This window comes from Chelonoidis abingdonii, chromosome 5, assembly GCF_003597395.2.
Source record: "Chelonoidis abingdonii isolate Lonesome George chromosome 5, CheloAbing_2.0, whole genome shotgun sequence".
Taxonomy (NCBI): Eukaryota; Metazoa; Chordata; order Testudines; family Testudinidae; genus Chelonoidis; species Chelonoidis abingdonii.
Genome location: NC_133773.1, coordinates 144,505,241 through 144,514,011, shown reverse-complemented (window position 1 = coordinate 144,514,011; position 8,771 = coordinate 144,505,241).

Sequence of the window (8,771 nt, the reverse complement as noted above, 5' to 3'; positions counted from 1 at the left end):
CCCCCCCCGCGTGCAATGCCTCGCACACACTTCTCGGGCTGCGTGCACCCCCCCCCGCGTGCAATGCCTCGCACACTTCTCGGGCTGAGGGGATGGCTGGTACTGGTGTCTGATGCCCCCAGCATGTGATGCTGTATCTGGGGATACCATGGTGCCCCGCAGGCTGCTCCAGCCTTGTGAAGACCCAACGGGTGGCTGAGAGATTTCTCTATGTGATGCACAGGCCACACGCTTGTTACCAATCTGATCCTCTTTAGGGCAGGTGCCCATACTCCTCAGCTCACTCTCTGGGTGGAAGAGGGTTCCTCTGGGCCTGGCCCCCTGGATTTTGGGGTAATTGAAATCCTGGTGCCTGACTCTGTGGTTCTGGCCCACATGCACTGGGCAGCGCACGTCGGCTTCACAGCTGGGATGGAATGTGCTGTGTTGAGCCCAGCCTGTGGGGCAGTCGCCTTTTTTAAAGGCACTGGGGATCAGCTGTACCAGGGAAACTGGCTCCGGGTCCGTAGGGGTGTTGCAGGTGCCTGGTTGAGGGCAGTTGGTGTGCCGGTGTGCTCCCTGCCCGGGGTGAGTCTGTAATCCAGCGACAAGTGTATGGAAGGGAAAACAGAACCATATTTACATGGGTGCAACCTTGCAAAATCAGCCTGTGTGCAATAATCTTCCCACTTGAGGGGTGGGAAAAACCCAGGATGATATCTGGTTTCACGAGAACGCTACACCCATCTAACGCTACACTCATCTAACCCACGGGCCTTAGCTACGCAACAAATCCTTTGCTGGAATAAATACACTGGAAGTAGGGTTGCCAACTTCCTAATCGCACAAAACCGAACACCCTAGCCCCACCCTTTCCCCAAGGCCCCGCCCCTGCCCCTTCTCTGAGGCCCTGTCCCTGCTCCCTCCGTCACTCACTCTTCCCTACCCTCGCTTACTTTCACTGGGCTGGGGTAGGGGTTGGGCTGCAGGAGTGTGGTATGGGCTCTGGGGTGGGGCTGGGGATGAATGATCTGGGGTGCAGGAGGGAGCTGGGGCAGGGTGTTGGAGGTGGCCAGACTCCGGGAAGGAGTTTGAGTGCAGGAGGGGACTCCAGGCTGGGGCCAAGGGGTTTGGAATGCAGGAGGGGGTTTGGGCTCTGGGGTGAGGCCAGGGATGAGGGGTTTGGGGTGCAGGAGGGAGCTGGGGCAGGGGGTTGGAGTACGGGGTCCCAGCAGTGCTTGCTGCGGCCAGGGCCGGCTCCAGGCCACAGCGTGCCAAGCGCATGCTTGGGGCGGCATCCCGCGGGGAGCGCTCTGCCGGTTTCCGGGAGGGCGGCAGGCGGCTCCGGGGGACCTCCTGCAGGCATGCCTGCAGAGGGTTCGCTGGTCCTGCGGCTCCGATGGAGCTTCTGCAGGCACGCCTGCGGGAGGCCCACCGGAGCTGTGGGACCAGCAAGCGGCAGAGCGCCCCTGCAGCATGCCGCTGTGCTTGGGGCAGCGAAATGGCTAGAGCCAGCCCTGACTGCAGCTCCCAGGAAGTGGCCACCAAGTCCCTGCAGCCCCTAGGTGCGTGAGCAGCCAGTAGGCTCTACGCGCTCAACTGCCCTCATGTCTGCACATGCCGCCTCTGCAGCTTCCATTGGTTCCTAGCCAATGGGAGCTGTGGAGCTGGCACTCAGGGCGTGGGCAATGTGCAGATCCTTCCTGGTTGCCTATATGTCCAGGGGCCGCAGGGACCCAGCAGCTGCTTGCGGGAGCTGTGCGGAGCCAGGGCAGGCAGGGAGTCTGCCTTAGCCCTGCTGCACTGCCGACCAGACTTTTAATGGCCCAGTCTGGGCTGCTGAACGGAGCTGCCAGGATCGCTTTTCAGCCGGCCTTCCAGAGAAAAAACGGATGCCTGGCAACCTTAGGTGGAAAGCCCTAGCGCAGATGCAGCATGTGCTGGCAGAAGGAGTTTTTCTGTCGCTCTCTGTGCTCTCTGTCCACATAGCTGCGTCTGTACTAGCATTTGCAGTTTTGATGGTACAGCTGTGCTGCTAGGGTGGGTGTTTTTCACATTCCCTGACCGACATAGCCATGCGGAAAAATTTTGCAGTGTAGACCGGGCTAAGGTGTGACCTGGAACAGGTTTAGTTAAACCAATGGCACCTCAGTGTGGACATGCTTGTGTTGGATTAAGAGTGCCTTTTTTTTCAGGTTAGCTCAAGTCAGCTCAGAACTGATTTGGTTTAAACGAAACTGAAATAAAAAATGATTTAAGCTAGACTGGTGTCGCTTTCCCATGTAGGCGGGCTTCCTTTGTCCCTCTGGAAGAGCAAAACTGCTTACCCTGGGTGATTAGCATTAGACAAGGCTGTGTTTTTGGAAGTATGCTTTCCGTCCCAAACTATGTCTTGGAACTGCTTGTGTTATCTTTGATGTGTGTGCATAACCTGTTGGGAAGGCTTAGATGTGGGTGTGATATCTGATTTAAAAACTGCAAGGTGCAACTATGGCCAAAGGTTTCTGCACAGTTCAGCTTCTGAAGCAGCTGACTTTCCCCAGCTCGGTGCGGAGCTACCTGTCAGATTTAGGACTTAAAGTCCATCTGAAATGACAGATCTGTTGTCGGGAGACTAGTGTTGGCTGAATTCAGGGGCACTGCTAGGCCTGCTGTCTGTTGTAACCGGGTTCCTGACGTATTTAGCTTTGCGGTTTGAATGGACGCAGCTCAGGTTAAAAATCATATTTTGAAAAAGTTCTCTTCATTACTTCTGACTGGAGAGAGCTGGTTTTCTTTTCGCCAGGGTAGCCTCTGAAACGTCACTCTCGATAACCCGGGGGAACAGACTGGCAAATTTCCCTTTGAAATTCACTCTATCTCCAGAGGAGTACCCCAAGCAAATCCAGTGCAAGATGACCTGCTGAAAACTTCTAAAGGCACAAACATTTTCAACATCAAAGTTTTGTTAAATTAGTGTTTAGCTCTGAATTTTCAGGTCTAAACTGATAGTTCCCCCTTTTACAACCAGTGTTTAAAAAGAACCCCTTAAAAATTTGAAACTGAGAACTGCTTCTTCCAAAGTCTCTCTCTCCTCTCGCACCCGTGTGCAAGCTGTCTCATTATTGTAGGGTTGTTTGTGAGCTCTGGCAGCAATTGAACATGGCAGATGCAAAGTTTTAGAAGAGTCTCTATCACTGGAGACGGGATGGATCACTCGATTTACCTGCTCTGTTCATTCCCTCTGGGGCACCTGGCACTGGCTACTGTCGGGAGACAGGATACTGGGCTAGATGGACCTTTGGTCTGACCCAGTCTGGCCGTTCTTCCTTCTTAATACTTTCATTTCTAAAATGTGTGTGGTACGCGTGCAGATCTTACTGTGTTTAAAGGTGGATTGTGCTTCTAGCACCTGGTCTTCCCCCATAAATTGTCTTGTACGCACTACAAATATGTTGAGCCAGATTCATGCAGGGCGGGTGCAACTCTATTAAAATCTATTTAATGACTATTGTACTGTAATTTCCGAAGAGCTGCTAAAGTGTCCAGTGTGTACAACTAAATAATACAGTCCTTGCCCAGAGGAGCTTGAAATCTTAGCAGGAACTACTGTAACCTGAAAGGAAATCCTTACTTTACCCAGGGCCCAATTAGCCCACGGGACCCATTGCCACAATCAACTGATGGAGGCCAAGAGCAGGTTTCAGAAAGGATTTCTTTGCCATTTAGAAAATCCATAGTTCAAATAAGATAAACTAAAGACTATAAATCATCCCCTAACTAATTACTGGGTTAGGACGCAGCTGCCCCTGTGAACGGGTTATTCCATAGTTGTCCATTACAAAGACTTTGCATCTTCTCCTGAAGACACTGCCCAGTAAGATGGGCAGGAGAGTGGATTAGATGGACCATTGATGGTGTTAATACCAGAGTTGCTTGGTGGCAATTGGGATGAGCGTCGTTGTGCCAGTGGCCATACAAACATAGAAGGCAGCTGCAGTGCCAAGAAACCCCAATCTGTGTTAACCGGACGCCGGGTGGAAGCAGAAGCAGAGGTGAAGTGGTAACATGTCCAAGGCCGCCCAGCAAGTCAGTTCTAGATCTGGCACTAGAACGCAGCCGTGCCGACTCGCAGTCCAGTGCTCTCCCCATTAGACCACGCTGCCTTGCGCTGTGGCCTGGTGATTCCTGTTCTGCTGGGAAGATGAAGGGGGATCATGCAGAAGACAGCATCTCCCTGCCCCTGGGAAGGGGGAAGCTGAGCCTGCTTAACCCAGCCCTGGCCCAGTCAGTGGTGAGATTTCAGGTAACTTGAGAGAAGCTGGCCTGGCTGAGACCGCATCTGAGCAGGAGCGAGAGACTTCCTGGTTCTCTGAGCGATCCCTGCCCCATTCGCACCACCCAAGCAAGATGAATGCTGTTAACAAGCTCAGCTGTGTACCTGCCCAGCCTTCCGCCTGAGGCTCAGCACAGGGGAGCTGGGGAGAGGATCTCTGGATCTGCCAGGTTGTTATAGTAATTGCACTTGTTGCCATGGCTGCATGTGTGAAAGGGGAAGATACCAAGATGAATCCGAGGAAGGCAGCTCCAAAGACAAAACATGTTCTGGTGCTGCCGTTCTCTGGACCTCGTCCTCACCCAGGGTCTGGTTATCGTCCCCTCTCTGCCTGCCGATGGTTTGCTTGTAATCTGTTTGAAGAGAGACTTGATAGGGAGGAAGGGACCCCTTCCCATTCCCAGTGCATGGGAGCAAGGTAAACACTCATTGTGGAAGAGGAAGTCTGCCTGGTCAGTGTCTTGTGCAACAGTGTAGCCATGCAGAGAGCACGTCCTGCTCTAATAAATCCAGATTACAAACCAAAAGTCTCCTGGACCTAGATCCAAGGTATTCAGGCTGCTCGCTTCCATCCTGATCCACAAAGATCCATTGATTTCTGTGGAAGTGAGGAGCCTAAATACTTCCCGGATTTGGCCTTCGGCCCCCCTGCTGATACAGAGTCAGAGACCAAGTGAGATTTTTCAGAAGTGCCGAAGGGAATTGAGGACCTGACTCTTGCGGGCTTTCAGTGGGTGCCTAATTACCTTAGGCACTAAAAGGACCACAATGATCATCGCTCTGAGATCCTGCATAAGACGCTGGAGAATTATACCATTCCTAGCCCCTTTTCAGGCTGCTCTGGTGTCTGTAGCATGTACCAGAGGCTTTGCACCTGACCTTTAGGAATAGCCAAGCCATGGGGATGCTTGTTGTATGGTGCAGGTCTGTGGGGCACTGGGGGGTTTGCACACTTAGTCCCTGATCCTCTGCATGGAGCCATACATGGCTGGAGATCTGCCTGCACTGAGCTTGTCATCATGGGATCGGGGCCGTGTTCAGCGAGGTAACACAGCGCTGCCTCTTAAACAATAGACTGCATCGCTGGCGTTTGCATTCAGGTCAAATGTATCCTGAAAGTGTGTGGCATCACACCAGCCTTGTTGTGCTCTGCAGGATGCCTGGGTTCATGGATGGTGGGGGTGTTTCTTCTTTCCGTAGGCTGGGAAGGGACTCTGGCTGCATGCAAGCGAAAACAGAAAAGCTTAATTGAGCCTCATGCTTCAGGACTTGAGTTGGTAACCTGTGAGCCTAGCAGAAATCTCTCCCTTCCTCCACTTCCCCTCCAGAGACCTCACCCGCAGTATTGCACAACTCTGGAGGACCTGGGGATTACAGTGGACGAGAAGCTGGATATGAATCAGCAGTGTGCCCTGGTTGCCAAGAAGGCCAACGGCATATTGGGCTGTATTAGTAGGAGCATTGGTGGCAGATCGAGGGAAGTGATTATTCCCCTCTATTTGGCACTGGTGAAGCCACATCTGGAGTATTGTATCCAATTTTGGACCCCCCACTTCAGAAACGATGTGTACAAATTGGAGAGAGTCCAGCGGAGGGCAACGAAAATGATCAGGGGGCTGGGGCGCATGGCTTACGAGGAGAGGCTGAGGGAACTGGGATTGTTTAGTCTGCAGAAGAGAAGAGTGAGGGGGGGATTTGATAGCTGCTTTCAACTACCTGAAGGGGGTTGAAAAGAGGATGGAGCTCGGCTTTCTCAGTGGGTAAGCAGATGACAGAACAAGAAGCAATGGTCCTCAAGTTGCGTGGGGGAGGTCTTAGGTTGGATATTAGAAACACTATTTCAGTAGGAAGGGTGGTGACGCACTGGAATGGGTTCCTAGGGAGTGGTGGGAATCTCTTCACTTGGAGGTTGTTAAGCCTGGCTTGAACAAAGCCCATGTGCGGTATGATTTAGTCTGGGGATGATCCTTGCTGAGCAGGGGGTGGACCTAGATAGACCCCTGAGGTCTCCTCCAACCTAATATTCTAGTGAATTGCTGGATGCATGATAGGGGAAGGGCTGCCTTCCACTGGAGCTGGAAGCAAGACGATGGAAGTCTACGACTGCGTACCTACAGAAGGTGTCTGCACTGGGGAGTGTACGACTGAAGCATGCCCTTAGTGGAGGGTGTCCTGTAAGGCTTGATGTCTGCATTGGAAAGAGGGGACGGTGTTCTGCAGAATATCATATGTGCTGCGGGATGATGGAATCTCCGCCTGCGGGCAGGTGATAGATTGGATGGGGGTGCACCCTCTGGGCCTTGGCCCTCCACGCAGAGCCTGAATTGTGTAGATCCAACTCTCAAGGCTTAGAGTTCAGTCCTGCCATAGCTTGTTTTCTGGGTCTCTCTAGGGTTGTGGCCATGACAATTCTGCTGGGAACTGCACTGAGACACTTCCAACTACAATTTCCAATGTGACCGGGGATGGTTACTAACAGACCTGAGCTACGAAGTCACACCAGCAACATAGAGGTGCAGGTTTCTCTGCTTTAGCTAGCAGCCAGCCAGTCCGTCCCTGCACACGCCCTCTAAGGGGATCATCTTCCATGTCTGACTTCCAAATAACAGATCCTGTCATAAAACAGATAGCTAAGGTAATGTCTCTTTCCACCTGAAAAGGTGTTAAAACAACATCCTGGCCAGTAGGACCTCAGGAGACAAATACTTCAAATCTGGGTGGAGAGAAGTTTTTATGTGATTCTTTGTCTTTGCTGTGTCTCCTCTGGGTCTAGAGGACCAACTAAGCAATTCCTCCAAATCTTTCTAAAACAATCTCTTCTGTTCTGATTCTAGTAAGAGCAAGTAGAAAGGCGGTTAGATCTTTTAATTGGTTTCTTTATGTGGCAGCTGGTATCTGGCTGGTAAGTTTTTAATGTGTATTTGGGTTGAAAGTATTTAAATAGTACTTCTGCTGGAGGGGCTTTTTCTCCATTTTCTATAAGCTGAAAAACCCTGTAATATTCCATCTTGAATTTACAGTGATTATCTTTATTCTTCTTTCTTTGATTAAAAGCTTTTCTTTTAAAATACCTAATTGATTTTTTTCCTCTGGTTAAGGCTGAGGTATTGAGCCTGTACTCACCAGGGACTTGGTGGGAGAGAGAGGAGCGGGGAGGAAAGGTGAATTTCCTCTGTGTTTTAGATTCACAGAGCTTGAATCTGTGTTACCTCTGGGTGAGGGGAAGAGGGGAGGGCTGGAGGTGGAATCCCTCTGTGTTGTGATTCAAGGAGTTTGAAGCACGGTGATCTCCTGGTGTACCCAGGTGGGAAAGATCTGGGAGGAAGAAAGGAGGGGGAAGGGAAATGGTTTATTCTCCTTTGTTGTGAGACTCAAGGAATTTGGGTCTTGGGGTCCCCAGGGAAGGTTTTGGGGGGGACCAGAGTGCCCCAAAACACTATATATTTTTGGGTGGTGGCAGCTTATCAGATCTAAGCTGGTAATTAAGCTTAGAGAAATTCATGCTGGTATCCCAATTTTTTGGACTCTAAGGTTCAGACTGGGGAAAGATACCATGACACTCCCCCAGCCTGAAAGCGTCTCATCTGAATCGGTGTTTGGGCTGCACGGTGGAGTACAGAGCAAGGCAGACATCTGGCTAAGGCTGGGCCAAACAGACACCTACTCTCTTCTGGCCCTGTAATGTCTCTGCTGGTGAGAGCAATGGGAGGGAGACAGCTGGTAATATTGTGGGGAATGGGGAGAAAGAGAGAAACTTCCGCCTGTATCATGAATGTCAGTGTTTGTCAGAAGCGTTAGTTACCAGAACTAGCCGGGTGCTTCAAGCTAACTGGAGGTTTGGTGCTAACATTCTCACAACCCATTCCAATGTCGCTTGGGAGAAATAATTCACATCTAAAGATCATTTGGAGAGCATTTTCCGTCCCAGCGATGCCCTTTGTATTACCAACCTGGAGCAAGCAAAAGACGCATGAAGGAAGAGCCAGTGTAGACAGGACCATGTCATCTAGGCATGAGCAGAGCTGCCTTCAAACTCGGTGGCTGAAGTACCTGAGCGCTAGTTCTGCTCCAGCATCCATGGGGAATCATGGCTCTGAATTTCCTCAACCTAGAGGCAGCCTGCAGAGATTTCTGAGTGGCTGATGTGGTATTTCTCCCAGCACCTTTCTAGAGCTTTAAACAATCTTGTTAGCGGCGAGGCCTGACTCTTCCATGGGGGGGCGGCTCCACTGGGAAACGTTACAGCAAAACACCCTCCCCGTGCATGGGAGTTGTGCATGGGACGGATCCATGCAGGAATCATGGGTTGCGTGGGAAACTGCCGCAGCTAGCGGGCCTGTCGCAAGCCTTTCTCGAGTGTGGCTGCTTCTGCAGTTTTCAGCCCAGCAGCAGCTGCAAAGATTGAAAACTCTCCTGGCACTTGGAAGTGAGGGTAGATTTCAGGAGTCCGGATGGGGGCTTTCCTCTAACTCTGCCC